The sequence below is a fragment of the Panthera pardus genome, unplaced genomic scaffold (assembly GCF_024362965.1).
Source record: "Panthera pardus isolate Hobbes unplaced genomic scaffold, ASM2436296v1 HiC_scaffold_13, whole genome shotgun sequence".
Classification (NCBI taxonomy): Eukaryota; Metazoa; Chordata; class Mammalia; order Carnivora; family Felidae; genus Panthera; species Panthera pardus.
The window spans coordinates 45933246-45955853 of record NW_026526688.1 but is presented as its reverse complement, the minus strand read 5'-3'; positions in this window follow the sequence as shown (position 1 = coordinate 45955853).

Below are 22608 nucleotides of genomic sequence, written 5' to 3'. Positions count from 1 at the left end.
TACGGTCACATGTCTTGGGTGTTAGGGGCTAGGATTTCAACATATGAATTTGAGGGAACACATCTCAGCCCATAACTGGTTCCTTCCTTCTCTTTTCTCTTTGATTATTCACCTACTATTTTTCTATGCTTTCCTATTTCATTTTTATGATTTATTTATTTACTCTGGTCTCTATTCATTAGACCGATCCCTTTTTCATGCCACAGGGACAATCTTATCCCCACTGCTCTCCAGAGACACTCACCCCCAAGAATCCCAGCAACAAAAAAAACACTCTGGCTTTTTGTCTTGAGACCAAAGAAAGGAGTTTGAAGATAACATGTGGAAGTGGTCACATATGGCTCCTCCACTCCGAACCAGATGCTGGGAGATATCATTCAGCCAACATACTGCCACAGAGAGAAACGAGAAGGGGACAAAAAGGCCAAGCTGCCAGATTTCAAACTTTGTATTTGTTTCTATGAAGGGTTAGAAGTATATTGTCAATTTTTTTTTCCTTTTAAACTTGCTGCTGACTCATCACACTTAATAACTGAGCAGAAATATATCAGTTCTTCTTTCACTTTCATCATCCTTAAAGAAGGAAAAGTAACTAATCTTATCATTATCCGCTCAAACACTACTCAGTGACTGTGCAGCCACAGAACTCCAGAGAAGCTCTCTGGAGGTCTTCTTACTCAGAGGTGTGGTGGGAGCAACTTGCATTCCTGACTAGCCTTCTCCACTGTAGGAGTCTTAACTCCATTCTTTTGCTCCGAGTGTTTGTTGAATTGGAGCCTTTATTCTTTTCCCCAGTCTAGCATGTATAGGAGAGATGCTCCTGCCCTGGAGACATACCGTGCTGTGTTCAATCTGTTCTGAGTTTCCCAACAGGCAGAAAAAGCATATGCTTAGGGCACTCTGCAAGGCAGGATCATCAAAAAGATGTTTGAAAGAGTTTTATATTTAATAATGATATCTCTCCAGAAAAGCATTAAATGGGCCATCTTTGAGGGAAAAAATTCAATCTTAATGGACTTATATATTTGTATTTTACATCTTGGTATTAGTATTTCATAATTTTTAATTACATATCTCAGAAGAATGGGCACAAGATAAGATTCTTGGTACTATTCTTTCTAATTGTCTTAGTCCGACTCATTTTATATTTAAAGTACAATTAGAAATTAGAAGTTATTTATTGTAAGAAGTGTGAATACAACTAGCATTTTAACTACTCTTGAATAGAGTTAGTTTTCAAAAGGTATTAAGTTTAAGGCATTGAAAAAAGGCATGATTCAGAATATTCACTGGCTCTGGTCTTGCAGCATTTTTATTTCATTGTGGATCATCCATGTATTTTTCAAACTCCCTTAAGTTCTTATTTATTGATGTGTCTCTAAGTATTTAGTTCATGAGAACTGATCCAAAAAGAATTGCAAGGGTGCCTCATTGAGGATTAAAGCCACAGAGTGACAGCTCAATCCTTGGCCTACCTCCATCTGGAAGCTTCGGTTCCATGTAGACACCAGCACGTATCCTCTCCCCATTAGAGAGAATTTAAAGAAGTCTAGGTTAAGAGTGGAAAAAAAAAACATCCAATTAGCCTGTTTGCCCTCCTTGGTCTCAAGGTCCAGTAACTGAGTCACAGTACTGGTAAACTGCCAATCTCCCAGTCCCTCTGGGATCGTAGCCTTCCTCCAACTCATACCAAAGGACTTACTTTCAACAACTACACCACAATGTCTCTTCACAACAGAAGCTCATTCAACTTAAAGACAACACTGGGGAGGACTTATGGCAAACGTTAGCCCCATTTTTTGAGGTATCATCTACCAGTTTTTCAAGTGAGAAAATTAGTTCAGTGACTTGCTCCAAATCCCATCTGATTTGGCATATATTGTCATTATCTTAGCTCTACCCTTTCTCCCAAACAACACCCTCTTCCCTGCTTCCTGTTTCCTGCTTTCCACAAAAAATTTGACATCCAATTAAAGCAGTACATTTCAAATGAGATTTAGATACCCAGGAACTGTTTAAGAGCAAAAATTAGAAAAAAAAAAAAAAAAAGACACAAAGTATCTTGTTTAGACATTACAGCAGTTCATGCCCCTGTACTCCAATATAGACTCTATGCATCCTTCTGGATAAGAGTGACCTCTTGCCCCACTCTTGCCCTTATCATATCACTTACAAAAGGCCAAGGTTGAGAGTCAAATACTGACTCTTGTCTATGCAAATTGAACATGTCTTTTGTTCAACAATTTACAGTACGGTTTTCATGTTGAGAGCCACAAAGCTCAGAAAGTAAACACTAGAAAAATTTAAGAATCGGCATTGCATTTACTGGGATGCTGCTTTTGGTTTATCTAAATATTTTCCACTCAAATGAACTTTAAATGACTTGTATATAGTGTATGTCCTCATCTCTACAAGAACCACTTGAATAATGCTGTAATTAATATGCACCATCACACAAATAGGCCCTGTGAATATAAATACACTCTCCACACAGCGTACCTACATTTGTACTTATTCTCTAAAATAAACAGCAATTGATGCAACTGGAGTGATGTGTACAATCTGCAGCAGAGTACTGAGCATGCAGAATGTACTAAAAAAAATGCATTTGTGATGGAGCCAATATTAAGCGCACAGCAACATGACTGATGGGAGTTCTCTGTAGTAAAAGTCCACAGAGTGGGAAACATCTTGCTGTGTTATTATACAGGGCAACGTGTGAAAGCTAATATATAACAGTTGTAGAAGGAAATGATTTGAATGAGTCTCTATTCAAACCTCCAGAGGGCCATAACTGATTTTCAGTTTTAGTTTTAGTTTTAAATCAGAGCAAAGCAATAACAATTTAAATAATCTTTTAAGGCACGGGCTTCTTTTTGCTGCTGGATATGTCACTTTCTGGGGAAAGAGCTAAATGGTCAGAGTACCAGCATGCTGTCTTTCTTAGCAGAAAAGGAGGAAGAAGGAGGATTTATGAGTGGCCTTGGAGTCCAGTTTTCTGTAGGATGACACCTTTGGCAAATGAAGAGGGGGACTCATGCCTATCCTCACAGTGTGGTGGGGAATAGTGATAGGGAAACTGAGGCAATGTCCTCAAATATCTTCATTTTTGGGAAGTGCAATTGGAGATCCAGAAAAGCAGTGTGACTTACTTACGATCACACAAGTACCTTAATGGCAAAGCCAGGCCCTTAACCAAACCTCTGAATCCCCTGCCTCTGCATGCTTGGTATTTGGAGATGAGGCAGGAATTGAAGATTGTCAACTTAGTGTCAATTTATGAAGCTATAAAAGAATTCATATCTGAAAAATCTTTTTTTTTTTCTCATACAGACACACCGACCTCCAGAACATGAGGCTGAAAGTGAGCACTGATATCCAAGAGGCAAGCCAATTACCATTAAGAAATCTGTTCTTTCTATGTGCTCCAAGAGCTGTTCGCACCCAGCTGCACAACCTCACAGGGCTTTAGTCAATGGTTACAGGTCACTCGTCTGCCACGGTGCTCTGGAAAGTCATAAGGCAGGGCAGAATTTCTGGGTCAGAAAGGATCTGAGAGGCCATCTATTCTAATGTCCCACAATTTCCAGAAATCTTCCCTGTCACGTTACTAATACTAGATGATGGTTCAGCCTTTGTTCTAGAACTCCCAGTGGCAGAAGCTTGCTATATTCTGAGGCCGTGTGACCCATCCCATTGTGCTATTTATCTGGAAATTGGTGACCAGGACTACAAAGTATGGTTGTATAAGCATTTTGAGATGTGTACAGCAATGTCCTGGTGAGCAAAACAGTAGCAATGCCAATCTAGTAGCCTTCTGTTATAAAGTAATTGCGACTACCCGGATGGAGGAGGATTCTTTGTACAAAAACATCTGTCTCCCAAGCTGGGTGTCAGTGAAGCTGTCAGTGACTGGGAGGAGGAAGGGAGAAGGAAGTCCAACATTTTCCAGTTTACACAATCACTAGTGGTGGTCTTAGTGGCAATATGTATAATGCTTCTAGACATGAGGGGAGAACTGACAAGAAAAGGCCGTAAGAGAAGTGTGCTGATGTGGATACTGAAGCCCGGAAGTGATTTCTCCAGTGCGGTAAGAAGATAAACCAACTGTTCAGTCTTGTGCCACCAGTGAGCTTCTGCGCTCAACAAAAGTCAAAGTCTCCGGGACCTTTTAAAGATGAAGGGAAGCGGTACTTGGGGTCTTTGACTGCACAACCTCAAGGGTGAAAGTGAAGATTGTGCTGCTAAAAGTCCACTATCTTGAAAGTTCTCCTAATGTCAGACCAGTTCCTTGAGCATCCAGATCCAACCTAACTTTCAGGCTTCATTTCCTGCCATTTTGATATCTCCCTTAACTTAGTCACCACTCTTCACCAAAGTGACACCGTCTACATTCCAGCCACACTGTGCTCTTTGCCATTGCACAAACACCTGACTCTTTGGCCTACTATCCCTCCATGCTAAGCTCTTTCCTCTGATTTGTCTAGCCTCTCCCTGGAATTGCCTTGGCATGTTTCCATCCATAATCCTGGATCCAGCTCAGTAGTTATCCCCTTTGAGAACATGTCTTCCCCAAGCTGTTTCCATAACTCTTGGGTCTCAAAGATGGGTACTGTTTCTTATTTAATTTCAAATATCTCTGGGCCCTTGATATTTAGAGTGGAGAAATGAATATCTTGTTATATCCATTTCCAAATCAGGGCCATCTGAAACAGGCTTTCACTGGACTTTGCTTTTATGTGGCTATAACTTTCCTACACTATCTTCCACTAGTTTTATTCTCAAATTCTGGAGATTCCAAACCTGTGCATTCTTTAGATGTTTAGTTTCCTTATTGAAAATAGAAATGATGATGTAAATATCTCATCGGTTTAGAGGATTAAATGAGATAATGTATGTACAATGCTTAGCAAAGTGCCTGGTATATTAGCAGGGGCTCAATTATTATTGGTTTATATTCCATTCCCATGGTGCATCTACTTTTGGATCAGACTAAAGGGGGATTTACTAAATCGTAATGACTAACCTTCTAAAACTAAGTTAGAAAACCACTGGCATTAACTAAAAAGAAAATAGATGTAAAATCTTAGAAGAACACGAGCTTTGCTTTAAATTGTGACCCACGTCTATCATAGCGGATGATTGTTCTATTGACGTTTTGGGGAACTCACTTTCAGGTCGAAACTTTCTGAATCCCACAAATGTTTTTCAAAGACTCAGGACTGTTAATTCGAGCTAGAAATGAGATAATAGTGTGTGACTAAATACTTGCCTTACTCTTGGTCCATCTCCTTTTATGGCTTCTTGCATAAGTTAAGTCCCTGCATTATGGAGGAATCTCCCTAATGCATAGTCTAAATATTTCATATGGGATTTAAAATCTATAATCATTGCTCTGAGTTTAGTTGACATTGGAATCAGACTATCTCCCTCTTCCACATAAAATTCACTTTATTATAATTTTAGGTCATAGGTCATGATTTAAGCTTTTCCTTCATGAGACTAACTCATCTCTATTCCTTGCAGCCCCCAGCTGCATCATGTTTTTTAAATCCACTTGCTTTCATTTAAAATCACTCTAAAGCATATCAGAATGGGGCCCTGAATGTGTTTTTCTAGTTAATGAAAACCAGTATCACTGCCACATCCGTATATCTCAAAGAACACGTTTAATCTCATCCTGATCTGTCACAATTATTTGTCAGGCTGAGAGCTATTGATTATGAATGGTAATTACTTGCTTAAGGAATCCCTCTCCAGGTTCTGAATTTCAAATCACAGCACCTTTGGGCTTGCTGCAGAGGCTGTTCCTTGGACAGAGGAAAGAGGAGGTAACTGAAGTGGCGAGCCTTTCCTCTGGAGGCTGCTGAAGAGATTGATGAAATCACAGATAGTCTTTAACCAAATACCAAGCCTACCTGACAGAAACCACACAGCAATTCAAAGGGTCCAGGAGTAAGAGCAATGCATTTTAAACATACTCCCAGCCGTTGGTCTGTCAGTAACAAATTAGACTTGTCACTTTCTCCAAGCAGATTTAGTAAGGACATTACCAATGTTAATGATCTGTGCTTGCCACTAGAGGAAGAAGCTGGAAGCAGAGTTTGGTAGCGCCAGGGGAAACCTTTCATTTTCCTTCCATTCTTTTCCTCTGGCTGCACGGAAGCAAGACAAGGGCCGTTTTTCCATAGTCGTCCTTCTCTCAAGTTTGGGAAGTGTCAGATGATATGAGAATTTCCTTTATATTCTACTCAACAGACAGGCCAACACTTACCCACTGTTTACTCCTATGTATGAGTTCAATTTAGGACTGTCAGGGGAACGAACCTCCAAGAGGAGTGTGTGTGTGTAAATGGAGGGCTTGTTGTACAGGATGAGGGCTTTCTTAGGTTGTCCCTGGGGAGGTAATGTTTTAAGAACAGTGTGTTTAAAACAGGATCCAAATTCCCCTGGACCCGGCTTTACTGAATCCCATTTTCTAGAGGGAAGAACTTGAAACTAAAGTGCAAACAGGAGCCCAATGCTGTAATGATGAACTACCCACATGGAACATGTTCACCGTTAGAAAGAAAACTCTTTTCATTTATCCCCAATAATTAAGGATTTTTTCCTTTAATGCATAGACGCAATGCCAGTGATAAGTCCCCTTTACTTTCTTAAAGTGTATTTTTCAAAACTTATTCAGAAAAGCAAACAATAGTGAAAATGGGATGTCTCTCCAACCCAATTGTGGCCATTTACTTAGTAGTAGATATGTAGTAGATAATGGAAATCAATCCATCTAAAACTACCAAGTTCCAGTAATTATTTCAGGGACCTAAAGTTCAAAATTGAAAAAAAAAAAAAAGAAGAAAAAAAAACCTTAATGGTGATAGCTCAGGTTGAAACTGGTTGAAAATTAATTTCATCCAACACCCATAGAGGTTATTAGATATAAGACAGACTAAAATGTTGCATTACATTAAAGGAAAAAATGGGTTTCAGAGAAGACTGTAAGTCTGGCTATATTAAAAGTGGACGATTTATAAATCAAAGTCTCCTGAGTTTGTCAATAGTTTTGCATTTACTTTTGAGATCAAGCAACAGGTCATGTGACTCACAGGCCTAGGCCCAGAGACCCACAAATGAGTTAATAAAAACCATCATTAAGGGTGATTCAGGAGGGAAATGTATTTCATGTTCTTGATATTCTAAGATCTTTTTTTTTTTTTTTCTTATGGCTGTGGGGGGAAAAAAGATCAATGACAGAGAGCATGGATCAAAGAGACAGACTTTGCTGTGTTCGTTTTCCTATAGACTTGACTGAGTCAGGTTTGCTTTCAAGCTGAGTTTGCAGCGGCTGGGTAACAGGAAAAATGCCCCAAAGAGAGGAAGCAAAACCGCAAAAGTCCAAACAGGCAGCTTGAAGGAAGGCTTTCAGAAACAGCTCTGGTTTACTCCCACCTCCCCCACCCCTTCTGTATTCCAAGCCAGCACCTGCCCCAGCACCAAAGCAGCAATCAAGCCGTGTGTGCGCTTCTTACCATAAGCTAACACCTTTCTTTGCCTTGATTCCTGGGCTTTGAAGTCTTTTACTGCACACGAACATACATCAAGTTGAATTTCTACAGGGCAAACTTCAGGTTTGTTTTTTTTTTCCTGAGATTTTTCTCTTTTTTTCCCCTCTCTTGTCTTCTTGTTGCTTTTTTTATATACATTTCTTCAGCATGTACTTCACCCTCAATCCTATTTTCCTTTTTAGAGCTGTCGTCCCTGACTAGCCATTCTTAGTCAAGAGATGACTAAGTTCTGGGAGGCATCTCCCACTGGGAACTCTGCCTCCGTGCAAGCAGGTTTGAATTGCAGGTTGGCTGCATTTTTGATAAGTCCTGAACATAATGTACTATCAACCAGGGATGGAGGAAGCCAGTGGCATTTGGACTGAGCCACTCAAGGAACATATTTTTCAGACATATTGGATTTTGCAAAGTCTGCATCGGATTTTGCCCCACAGGTGTACTACTTATTTATTCCTTTAATTTCCAGGCCTTTGTGGATTTAAGAGGGCCTGAATCCATAGGAGCAAATTACAATGAAGACTTTTACAGCTCTGCTTAAAACCCAAGATGCAAAGAAAATCTAAATGGATGTCAATTCTGAACTTAGCGACAAATGGTCTATTTCCAACATGCTGTACAACTGTGCTCAAAATCCAGGAGTAAGAAAAGGATAAAAATGAAGTAACACATACCAGTATATGTATTTGCCAGGTTTTGCCGTAGTAGCAGCAAACTCAGTATCTCGGTGGATAATAACACAAACATCTACTGCTTACTCACAGGTCTGTGAATTGGGTGTGGCTCTGCTGGGCTCAGCTGGGCTTGGCTCCAGGCTACTATTTGTCTTGAAGTCTGCTCTGCTGGTCATATCCTGGGAACTTCAAGGAGAACTCAGGGAATAGCCACTATTTGGGATGTGCTGGTGACAGAAGACGGAAATTCAAGACAATGAGCAGAAACATAGAATTCCTCTTAAATGCTTCACTTGGAGCAGGTATAATATCACCCTGCTTGTATTTCATTGTCCCAAACAGGTCACATGATCAAGCCCAATGTCAATGGGACATAGGAAATATAGTATAATAATAATAAATAAATATTTGGTCTTTGTTCCTGGTTCCTGGCATAGATTTCCTCAAACTCTCAGAATCTACTATCTTTTATATGCTAATTGGATGACTCATGAGGAAGGGGAGCCCTAGGTAGCTTCAAGATGGGTGATGGTCACATGAAAAGCCAACAATGAGAATGCAGAGTCGAACTTTTAGCCCTGTCCCCATGAGGGTAGAGGGACTTGCGACTGAATTCAATCACCAACATCCAGTAATTTAATCATGTGTTCCTATATGATGAAACCTCCACAAAAACTCCTATGATGGGGTTTAGAAAGCTTCTGGGTTGAAGAATGCATTGATGTGCAGTGAGGCACGAAGTTCTGTGTCTCCCCACTCCCACTTTGCCCAATGCCTCTCTTCCAGTTGGCTGTTTCTGAATTGTATCCTTATAAGAAACCAGCAACATAACTGAAGCACCTTCCTGAGTTCTATGACTCATTTTAGCAAACTATTAAAACTTGGGGTTGGGGGTGTTCAACCCCTGAGTTGGTACTCAGCAGGAAGAAGTGCGGGTAGCTTGGGGACCCCATTTTCAGCTGACATCTGAAATGGAGACAGTTTTGAAGGACAGAGCCTTTAACCTGTGGGCTCTACACTATTGATGGGTGGGTATTGTCAGAATTGAATTGTTGGCTACCCAGTCAGTGTTGAAGAATTGGAGACTTGGAATGGCATATTTGGTGTCAGAAAACACCACACAGAAGGATATTTTAATCACAGGGAAACAAGGCTGAGTACTTATGAGCAAATAATATAGTCCACCACAAGGTACTTTGGAACAGATTTAAATACATTACAAATACTTAGCACTATTGAAGGTCCTCAAATCCCAATTTCCCAGTCTACTCCCCACCTAAATGCAGCAAACAGTATCATCTCCATATTTCATAAAAACATCAACATCATTCAGCATTAGCCAGAGGAGATCCTTTGTTTCCCAGTGAACATTTCATATAACTTGAAATGATAAAAAATAAGAATTACGGGGACATGGTCTGGATCCCCAGGTAGGTTTCAAATACTTGAAGGAAAATATTCTATCACTATGCTATCACTATACTCCCTGTACTGACCTACACAAAATCTGACACATACACAGTGCCAGGTATGTTTTGCTCATTCATAACCTATAGTTCTTGGTGGAAGAACTTTTACTCTTATGTGTGGAGTTATAAAGGCATTTACTTAAGAGTGTTTAAAAGACTCTCCCCAAGAATGTCATATATTTGTTTTCTCAAACTCTACACAGATCCCTGGCTTGTCTTCAACTTAATTTACAGAGTCAAAAAAGAAAGACAAAAAAGGTAAAAAATAAAGCTAGCATAGTCCTGGGTGCTTATCTTTCCTTAGTGCCTTTGATCCTCATGACAGCTCTATAAGGGGGATATTACCACCCTTGTGTTCAGCCCTAGTTTTCCAGATGAGAAAACTGAGACTCAGAGACAAATGTACACAACTAGCATGTAGTAGAACTGACACTTGACCTTAGTTCTATGTAACAAAAGCTTTTCCTTCTACTCAATATTTTTCTATAGCAAAAGTCCCAGGCTCAACCTTGTTGAAGGAAAGACTAAGTAAGAAATGTTGTCATATATATTATGAAATCAATAAAATGTTACCTGAATTTGGAAAAGAAAGGGAGCAAAGTAAGACTATATTAACCTGGATAAAGGAGACTGATGGTAGAGATCTCGAACATAAGTTATTTTTTTATAACTAGGGTTTGTTTGTTCATTTCCCAGACCCCTCTATGTGTTTTATGCACCACAAGTATACAATAAACAACCCCTTACAAGTGGGCAGAAGACCTGAAGAGACAATTCACCAAATAAGCACATGGAAACATACCCAATATCACTACTCATTAAGAAAATGCCAATTAAAACTATAGTGAGATATTATAACATACCCAACAAAATGGCTAAACTAAAAAAAAGAAAAAGAAAAAAGATTCAGACAATAACAAGTATTGAGAACAATGTAGAGTAACTGGAACTCTCATATACTGATACAAAGTAAAATTCTATACCAAATCCCACAACCACTTCATAAAACAGTTTGGTGGTGTTCTAACGGTAAATAAACCATATGATCCAACTATTTGGCTACTAGATATTTTACCAAGAAAAATAAAAATATATGTGTACAAAAATACTTATACACAAATGTTCATAGCAGCCTGATTTGTAACAATCAAAAACTGGAAATGACCCAAAGATCCACGAAAAGACACATGCATAAATAAAGTGTGGTATATCCATACAATGGAGTACTACTCAGTGATAAAAATGATCTGTGGATACCCACAACAACATGGATGAATCTCAAGATATTTATGCTAAGTGAAATAAGCCAGACCATCTAAAAAATTATATAATTCATGTGAAATTCTAGAAAATGCAAACTGATTTATAGTGACAGAATGTAGATCAGTGGTTGGACAAGGATGGGAAGTAGGAGACATAAGAAGGAAGAATTAGAGCATGAGAAAACTTTTGGAGGTGATCAAAAATAATTTTTTAATTTTGATTGTGATGATGTGCTCATGGAGATATACATGTGTCATAACTTATTAAATTATAACTTTGTGGTATGTGCAATTTACTGTATGCCAATTATATCACAATAGAGCTTATTTTTTTAAAAAGTGCATCATATTGTAAAGGCATGTTGTAAAGAATAAATGATTTCAGACATGAAATCTCAGAACAGCATCTGACACATTGCAAGCACTCAATACACACTAAGATCTTACTATTATTGTTGTCTATTAGGGATGCTACAGAATCATTGCTGGCATGAAGTATAATCTGAAAAGATCTACTTTCTACTTCCTGTGGCAATTGCCTTCGTATGTCACTGCTCAATCACAACAGAGTGGACAAAAATCTAGGGCAAAGATTTAAAACTAACTCTGACCAATGAACATTTTCTCATGTCTACATTTCACAATGTGAGAAGTATATTAGGAAAATAGAATCTGTTCTGTGTGAAGTCAAATTGTTACTACCAAGGAAGGCTCTTGATAAACTTTAATGAGACACAATAGTTTAGCATTACTGAGCTCAGAAGTTTAAATTCTCTCCCAACCATCTTCCCTTTCCACCTACCTTGAATTCTGAGTGAGATTCAAAAGTTCCTGAATGTTCTATTCTTTCTTAGGGAACTGAAAGTGAAGTTAGCCCAGCTCTAAGGTTTATCAGAATCCACATGTTTTAGCAATTGTTTCAATTTCCTAGGTATTATACAAGAGAAAAACTATCTTCTCTTCACTCCTTTACTTGTACACCATGGTGCTCTATTATCATTGCTAGGTGGTTCACCTTCATGGCGTACGGATTGCTGCTGAGACCCAGAGATCCTATAAAAGGGGGCCTCAGAAATATAACAATTTCAAGTTTCTCTTTAGGTTGGAGCCATGGTAAAAAAGGATGTGTGCTATGAGTACTGGGGACCGGCCAAGAAAGTCACAAGCAAAGTAGCCACAGGCTGCGTCTTGGGTGGGAATGTACAAGTGACTGCATTTGAGAGTTAGGTCCTCACTGAATGATTTTTAAAAAAAACAAGCAAACAAAGAAAAAACCCAAAAAAGAAAACAAAACAAAAACCTGGAAGAAAGTAAAACTCTACAAAGATTAGGCTTGAAGAATATATTGGTGCTATCAATATTTCTAAGCTTCTTAAATACACTACCTTGATAACTTTCATCTTCACTATTTAATAACAACATCATTGCTCTCAACTTTGTCCCAGCTACCTTATACATACTCTATCCATTTTATTGGTTAATAGGAGAGGGAAATAACATGAAATTCATGTCATCTTTGTCTTCTTCAAGTATGAATTTTACCACTTTTGCCACTTTTTTAAAGCAATGCTCTGTGTGGAAGTTTAAAGAAGGTTGAACTCGGGTTAGATCAAATGTGATCCTTGCCTTCATATCTCAGAATAAACAAATTGCAACTTCATTGAAGACAGGGAAACTATCTATCTCACCAATCCTATTCCCAGTACCTGGAACGTAGTGACCAATAGACCACACTGTTCTTAAAAGAGAAAACTTTTAAGAGACACAGATGATGAGTGATTTTTCCAAAGAACAAAAAGCTAGTAAGTCATAGAGCTTACTATTTTTATGTCAACATTTTACTGAAATTTAATAAGCATACAGAAATGCCCATGTGTCATAAGTACATAGCTATATAAATTATCACAAATCAAATACCTCTATGTAACTACCACCCAGATCAAAAAATAGAAAATTTTGTGCACCCCAGAAGCCTTCCTCATGTTCCATCTCAGTAAGTTCTTTTCCATAAATTAAGTACTATTCTAAGATCTAATATCATAGATTGGTTTAGCTTGCTTTTGAACTTCATTAAAATGGAATGATACAGCATGTTCTTTTTTTGTGACTGGCTTGGTCCACTCAACATGATGTTTGTGAAATTCATGCGTGTTGTCCATGGAATAGCTTGTTCACTCTGCTTGTTGTATTATATTATAAATATGCCACCATTTATTTATCGTTTTATTACTGATAGATGTTTAGGTTTTTTGCAGTTTGAATGTATTACAGATCATGCTACTATGAATACTCATAAATGTGTGTGTATCTACTGGGTATATACCTAGGTACGAACATGCTAGGTCCTGTGGTATGCATACAGTCAGCTTTAGGAGACGTTGCCAAACAGGTTCCTAAAATGATTGCCATACACCCCCACTGGCAGTATATGAGGGTTCTAGTTGTTCCACATTCTTGAAAACACTTGATAATTGCATTTTAGCAATTAGGGTGAGTGTGCTATGGTACTTCATTGTAGTTTTAATCTGCATTCCATGATGGCTAATGAAATTGAACACCTGTAGATATATTTATTCACCATATGGATTACCCTTTTGTGAACTTCCTCTTCAAGAGTGATGTCCATTTTTTCTCCAGTGAATTTGTTTTCTTATTGCTTTGCCAGGGATTTTTGTATATTCTGTATGTGAATTTTTTGATGGAATTCTGTACTGTGAATATCTCTCCCCACTCTGTGGCTTGCCTTTTTATTTTCAAATATATATTTGATAAATAAAAGTTCTTAATTTTAATAAGTTTCCTTTTAAAAATCAATTCTTTTACAATAAGTACTTTTTCTGTTTTATTTAAGAAGTTGTTGCCTACTCTAAGATCACGAAATCATCCTCCTGTTTTCCTCAAAAGGATTAATCATTTTATCTTTCACATTCAGATGCACAATTCATCTAAAATTGATTTTTGTGTATAGTGTGGAGTAGGGGTTAAGATGCATTTTCTCCATATGAAAATCCAATTAACCTTATACCATTTACTGAAAAAAAAAAAAACACCCTACTTTTCTACAATTTCTTTGCAGTGACAATTTTTTTTAATAAATCAAGTGTGTATGTATGTATAGGTCTCTTTTTGGACTCTTTAATTTATTCCAACATCTTGATGTCTTTCCTCACACTAATAATATAGTATTTTAATTATGTAGCTTCATGCTAAGTCTTAATATCTATTGGAGAAAGTCCTCTACTTTTTGTCTTTTAAAGTTTGTCTTGTCTCTTCTTAGACTTAGACTTGTGAAAATAAATTCTAGAATCAAATTCTCAGCTTCCAAAACAAAACAAAACAAAAATCCTTCTGGGATTTTGACTAAGACAGCTCTGAATTTAAATAATTAATTTGTCGGGAATTGACATTTTGAAATACTGAGTCTTCTAATTCATGGATATAATAATTCTTTCCATTAATTTGGGTCTTTTATAATTTATCTCAGCAAGTAGCATTCAGCATAGAATTTGTGTCTATATTTTACCAGATTTATTCCTAGATAATTGATATTATTTATACCACTACATGCAGTATTTTTAAATAAATCTCAAAGAAGATTTATTTAGATGATTTATCGAATATAATTGATTTTGTATGTTGACCTTGAACCCTCATTAAATTATTACTTCTTTTTTGTTGTAATGAGCACCGGGTGTTGTATGGAAGTGTTGAATCACTATGTCATACACCTGAAAATAATATTGCATTGTATGTTAACTAACTGGAATTTAATAAAAATTAAAAAAAAATTATTACTTCTTTTAGTTTTCTATAGATTTATCTGTTTATCCTACTCACACACTAAGACCTTGTATGAATAATACCAATTTAATTAATCTTTCCAGATCCTTACGATTTCATCTTGTTTTCTGACCTTTGTGCATTGCTTAAGATTTTATTAAATATTGAATATAAGTGGGAATAGTATAAATCCTTATCTCATTCTCACTTTTAGTTGTTAGTAAGACGTTAAGTACATTATTGTTGGCTATTTTTTGATAAACACTGATCTTATAAGATTAAGAATGTTTGTTTCTATCACCAATTTCTTTTTATTATGAATGGCTATTATCAAATACTTCTTTTTATATCTCTTGAAATGAGTACATTATTTTTGTCTTTGTTGTATTTATGTAGTAAACTCTATTGAATGACATTTTTAATGTTAAATCAAACACGCAATCATAAAATAATTCCAATTAGTTTGTGTTATAAGAAAACATTCCTAGATATAGTTAAATACAGTTGGATAATATTTTATTTAAGATTTTGCATCTATGCTCATGATTTGCTATCTATAATTTTTTTTCTGTATTGCTCTTGGTACAATATTTTTGTACCAATATTTTGGTAATAAAATTATCCAGGTTTCATATGAACATTTCCTTTTTATTCAATTCTCTAAAAGAGTCAGTGAGAGTTTGGTGTTTTTTAAGCATTCTGTCCACTTCATCTAAATTTTTTAAATTGTCAGCATTACATTCTTAAAAGGATATTTTTTATTAAGTATTTAATTTTAATTCCAGTACAGTTAATATACAGTATCTTATTATTTTTTTAGTATCTGTAGGTTCTGTCGTGATATCCCTCTTTCCAGTCCTGGTATTGGTAATATGTGCTTTTTCTCTTTCTTCTTGATCTGCCTTGCTCAGGCTTTAGTAATTCTATTAGTCTTTTTTTTTTTTTTTAAGATTTTTATTTTTAAGTAATCTCTACACCCAAAGTTGGGCTCAAACCCACAACCTGAGACCAAGAGTTGCACGCTCCACCAACTGAGCCAGCTTGGCACCCCACTATTAGTTTTTTTAAGAACCAACATTTTGTTTGTTGATTTTTGTCTTTTGTATATTTGTTCTCAATTTCACTCATTTCTACGTTTACTTTGATTCTTTCATTTTTTCTACTTCCTTTGGATTTATTACACTGTCCTTTTCCTAACATCTTGATTTTGATTCTCAGGTAATTGATTTTTAGTCTTTCTTTTACAAGATATATTTCCCACGAATTATGCTCTAAAAGTAATTTTCATACCTCAAGTATTAGTATGTTGTATTTTCCTTGTCACCCACACAGCAGAATTTAAATTTAAATCCAGAATCTTTTATTCTCATTTAGAATTCTTTAAAAAAGTATAAAGTATACTATTCTTTATTTCTTTGTCACCTATAAATAAGCAGTATTCAAACTTTTACATGAAAATATTCAGATATAAAAGTGAATAAAATCGCCATTTTCAGTTTGCATATTTTGTGCCAATAAATGGTCAAGCTTTTTCTTTTTTTATTTAGGTTTTTGTATTTAATATTCACAACAACCTTGGGAGGTATGCATTATTATCTCCTCTCTACAAATGAAGAGACATGCACAAAAATTGTTGAAGGGACTATGTCTATCCCACTTACATATAGTAGAAGCAGAATTTGAAAATAAACAGCATAGGGGCACCTGGGTGGCTCAGTAGGTTAAGCATCTGACTCTTGGTTTCGGCTCAAGTCATGATCTCATGGTGTCATGAGTTCGAGCCTCACATAGGGCTCCATGCTGCCAGCGTGGAGCCTGCTTGGGATTCTCTCTCTCTCTCTCTCTCTCTCTCTCTCTCTCCTTTTCACTCCCCCCCTCCCCAATTTGTGCTCTCTCTCTCTCTCAAAATAAATAAATAAGAAAAGAAAAGAAAAGAAAAGAAAAGAAAAGAAAAGAAAGGAAAGGAAAGGAAAAGAAAAAAGAAAAACAGGATAAATTTCTCTAGCTCTAAAGTCTGTGTTCTTTTCCTTTCATTCTCTCCCACTCCATGCTGCTTCTATCCATATGCATGTGTTGGAGGGACAGAATCTAAGAATCACAGAATGAGCAATGTGTCTTAGACCCTTACACTTTTCAGATAAGAAAACTAGATTCCAGAGATGCTGTGTGGCTCATCAAAAGCCATTCTGCTAGTCAATGGTTGAGCCAGAACCAAATCTAAGGTGTCCTATTTCTAAAACGCTTCCCAGTCCACCTGCCAGGAACACGCAGTAGTGCTACACTGTCAACAGTGCATACGTAACTGCTCAGTTCACCTGGTTGCAAACCTTAAGAAGAAGTTATTTTGTCAGTATTACTATAAAAGAGTACAGAACACGGATATTATTCCCCATTAGTCCCTCAACAATATTTTAATACCTTCTACAAAAGTTTTCTTGCCTCTTATTGGTAGTCACTGAGGGGAGTTAATATGGAGAGTAGAGAATGAGAATTCCAAAGTTGTCAGCAAGGGCATTTCCAGGAAGTGCCAGAAACTGTAATTTAGGTTTAAACTTGACTTCAGGGAACAGAGTTCGGGTATGTGGATTCTATCAGGCTTGACTGATAAAACTCCACTTGTCAGTGTTTTCCATCTTTTGGCCTCTGGAACTTTTAGCAGCTTCCACCCCTGCCCACTGGGGATTCTATGAAGGGTACCCAAACCTTTCATATGGGGTCCCTGTGGACTGTCACAGGAAAGAGCAGATTGTAGCTGCATGATTTAACCTCTCTTCACTCTCCATACTCCTTGCCAGAGAGAATCTCTGTCACATCAGCCTTAGGCAGAGATGAGGCCAGTAAGAGAAACTATAAACTGTAAAACTCTATTCTGAGAAAACACATCATCCAATGAATGCCTTGTAGCTTTTGCCAAGAGACAATAAATGTTACTGCTCTACCGTAAGGAGAAATGAGAAATCCCATTCCTAAGGGAGAGAAAATACATCTCCACGTATGACAAGTAGTTAACATTATGGATAGCATCTGCCTGTACTCTTATCATGATGTAAATTTGTTTTCTATTCACTGGCTTGAATAGTAACAATAATATTGAAATATGAATGAAGCACCAGATACAAATTTTATTACAATTTCCATGGTAATCTGATTGGGGGTGGGGGGAAGTTTAGGAGTGAAAAAAAGCAGATAACAGTTAGTCAACTCTAGTATTTATAACCTATATTGGAAAGCCAATCTGTTTATTAATAATGAGCCAAATGCTTCTTGGAATGAATGATTTTTTTAAAGCTTTCCCAACATCATATAATCGAGGTTTACATAAAGTCCCTGAAGTGGTTTGAACTCACATGTTGACAAGATTGTTTATCATCCCTTTTGGATGAATCATAAAATGAAATTTTGGCTACAGGCTCATAAAACTATCTTATGCCCTTTTTTTCCCCCTAGAAGTAGACATACTGGTTGCGAGGTTCTGGATAAATCTACTTCAGATTTATCCTTGATATTAAGCTGCTCAGAGACAGGACTCATATTTCTTATGAATTCAGGATAGTACATAAGTCTAGGTGTGTTTGAAGGTGTGCATTGACAATACTGAATTGGGGTCTTTTAAGACATATGGGATGATAATGGAACTCCTACTTAAAGTAACTCTAGCATTTCAAGTGGACATAGGAAATTTTGTTAATTATCTTTTTATTCTTTATATCCATGGTTTCCTCGGGCTTATGGCCTGACTTTTAGAGAGCTGCTCAGTTTTACTGTAGGGCTAACTGCTTTTCAGAAATGAAGATATCTGTTTACTCACTGCTAAATTAGATGCTTATGAATCCTTACTTGAGAAAGGAAAGCATTAGACATGGCAGAAGCCTTAGAAGTGAGGTTACTGGATGAAAGCACATGAACATTTGCGTGTCGTGGTGAGGGATAAAATCAAATGTGGTATTTGATTCAATTATGGTGTGGTTAATAACAAAAACCATAATTTTAAGTAATATTCTTTCTAATATAACAAGTTAAACATAGGTGCTGGGAGGGCTACAAAAAATTAACAAAGTGAGAAAGTCAATGCATGTGCTGGAAAAATATATGTTTAAGTCTTGGCATTAAAAAGATCAGTTGTGAGGAAACGTGAGTGATGGTGGCATTGTGCTGCATGGAACATAGGTAGAGATAAGGCTGTAACTCAGGTAAGGACAAAAAGAGTTGAGAGAGAGAGAGAGCGCAGATGTGCAAGCAAGCCAGCAAATGAGAGGTCTGACATCCTGTATTATTACACTGTCTTGTAACCATCACCTCCAACACTATTTACCCCAATCTTCAACAAAAGATCACAAAACTTGAAAGAAGGTTTTTTAAATGTTTATTTATTTACTTTGAGAGAGAGAGCAAGCAGGGGAGGAGCAGAGAGAGAGGGAGATTGAGAGTGAATCCTAAGCAAGCTCCATGCTGAGCTTGACACAGGGCTCGATCTCAAGAACCGTGAGATCATGACCTGAGCCGACATCAAGAGTCAGACGTTTAACTGATTTGAGCCACCCAGGCCACCCTGAAAGAAGTTTTTTTTTTTTTTTCTTTAATAAGATCATATAATTAACTGGGTTTTGTATTCAAGGAGTTGCCAAATTTTGTAAAGACTAAAGGCTAAAATCATAGAACTCAAGAGCAGTGAGAAAGAAAGAGAAACAGAGACAGAGAGTGAGAGAGAGAGAAATAGAGAGACAGAAAACTGGGAAAAGCACAGAAATAATAAGTGGTCTTTAAAAGATGGTCAGTCCTGCTTTGGGAATTTGGGCCCAGTGTCACGGATCTTTGAGTGGTGGCAGGGCAGGGAGCAGCTAAACATTTGGACCACAGTACAACAAAATTGTACAATTGTGTATGTGTATAAATATAGATATATGTGAATATATACACACACACGAGTGTATATATATATATACATATATATACACATATATACATATGAAGGTATTTACATATATATAAACTATATATTTATGTGAACATCTATGCGAAAAAATTATTTTTTGTGTGTGAAGGAATTATATTAAAGATTGATAATGGTTGTCTCTCTGGGGATGATGTTATATGAGATTTTCATTTCTATCTTTATCTATTTTTTTTTTCAAATTTTCTACAATTAATTTTATTTTAATACATACATTAACTATAACTTTTCTAATGAAGTCTGAAGTTACTAAGCATGTCTAGCTAACCTCTGTAAAGGAAAGAACATGAGCACACTTTAATGACCTTTAAATCAAATAACACTCCCACTTGCATCATCCTAGTTGTTTAGAGATTCTATTGGTAATTTCTTTTTTTTTTAATTTTATTTATATCCAAGTTATTTAACATATAGTTTAATACTGGTTTCAGGAGTAGAATTTAGTGGTTCATCACTTACATATGACACCCAGTGTTCATCCCAACAAATGCCCTCTTTAAAGCCCATCACCCATGTAACTCATTTCCCCATCCACCTCCCCTCCAGCAACCCTCAGTTTGTTCTGGGTATTTAAGAGTCTCTTATGGTTTGCCTCTCTCTCTGTTTTTATCTTATTTTTCCTTCCCTTCCCTTGTGTTCATCTGTTTTGTTTCTTAAATTCCACATGAGTGAAATCCTATGATACTTATCTTTCTCTAACTGACTTATTTTGCTTAGCATAATACACTCTAGTTCCATCCACGTTGTTGCAAATGGCAAGATTTCATTCTTTTTGATCAGAGTAATATTCCATTATATATATTCCAGAGTATATTCATATATATATATATATATATATATATATATATATATATATATTTCTCACATCTTCTTTATCCATTTGATGTGATATATTGGTACTTTCTAATAAAAGTAACAATTTTTACTATTTAACTGCATTAGATTCAATTTTATTTAATGCCTCTGTTACTGTTATTTCTTGCATCTTGCTTTTTTCCTCAGCATTCACTTTTCCTCATGCATTACTTTTAAAACATCTTTCAGTAAATTATGAATGGTTAACTTTCTTAACCTTCGTCTATCTGCAAGTGTCTTTATATTCTCCCCTATTTTTTAATGATAGGTTAGGTGGGTATAGAATTCCATGTTGCCAAGTATATTCCCTTCAAGCTAGAAAGACATTATTTCATTGTCTTCTGCCATTATTACTGCTGAGAAATCTATGGTCAGTCTACTTTTTTGTTTCTAGATAGAAATCTGTCATTTCTGGGGTGCCTGGGTGGCATCTGACTCTTGATTTCTGCTCAGGTCATGATCTTGTGATTCATGGGTTTGAGGCCAACTTGGGATTCTCTTTTCCCTCTCTCTCTGTCCCTCCCTTGCTCACTCTCTGTCTCTGTCTCTGTCTCTCTCTGTCTCAAAAATAAACTTAAAAAATAGTTTTAAAAATCTGCCATTTTCAGTATCAATTTATTTTCATTTCCACATTAAAAAAAATCAGATATATCACACATACTGAAAAGTGTTTTGTTTGTATACTGTTTAAGGACTAATTGCAAGGTGAAAACTATATCACTACTGTCTGGGGCGTGACTGGGCCATGCCATAAAATATCACCACCATCCTGGAAGCTTATGGTGTGCTCCTTCTCAACCACATCTCTTCTCTTTTCTCTAGATGTAACCAATATCTTTACATTTAGGATGGTCATGCACTGATTGTTTTTTAATTAAGATCAGTTTTATCCCTTACATGTACCTCTACACAATATAGCATGGTTTTTCCTGCTTACAAAAAATATGATTAAATGCTCCAAAACAGATGAAGACCCCTTCCATCTCCACTAAGGAGAGAGCCAATTTCCTCTCCTTTCATTCAGTTTTCTGGTAGCTTTTTAAAATGTCCTCTTTCTTGGTGGTGTGCAGTTTCACTGCAATGTACCTGCATATTATTTTTATTTATCCTTCTTATCATATAGAGTACAATTTCAATCTGAAACTCAAGTCGTATTTTAATATGGAAAGCCCTTACCCATTATGTCTTTGAATACGGTTTCTTGGAAAGCCCTTCCATCCTCAATATTAAAATCATCTTATATACATGTTGGTGTCTCAAAATCTATCAATGCCTCTTAATTACACACTCATATTTAAAAAAAAATCTCTGTCTCTGTGCTGTTCTTTGTAATTTAGTACTTAGTAGTGCCTTTCAATTCATTAGTTTTATACCTGTGCTCAGCTTAGAGTTTAAATATTTTTAAAACAATATTTATTTCAGTTATTACATTTCTTATTTCCAAGATTTCTAATGTTTTAAAAAATATCTTCTATCAGTTCTTGTTTCTGTATTTTTCTTTTTCTATTAATAGTTCCTGTACATTTATCTCCTTGATTATATGAACATTTTATGGAAGTTTTCAGAAAGTTTTATTAATTTAATCTCATGTAGAGAAAATTTAAGGAAGAGAATTTCTCCTTTTTTCTCTTCACTAACACCCACTCTCTAGTTGCCGTATTTGTTTGTACTCAGTCTCCACCAGACTCCCGGGTCAGAACGGAGTCTGATATTGGTGATCTGAAGATAGTACACATCTACCTACTGAGCCCTACCTACTGAGATGAGTGTGTTGGTTCAGATTTGGTCTCAAACCTACATCCATGTCCCTTCATCCCTTCCCTAGAAATACAGCCCCACAGAAGCCACAGATTCCAGCAACTGCCAGCACTGGCAGTTTTCAGCTTCCTTTCACAAAGCAGTCGGGGAAAAGGGATACCACACCCCAGGCCTGGTTTCAGCTTATAACTTCATATTTTACCTATCACTCTTAAGTGGTTGGATCCACAGAGAAACTTATTTCTGAAAATCATGTGTTACTTTTACACCAAATAATAATATAATAATAGTATGAATTTGTTT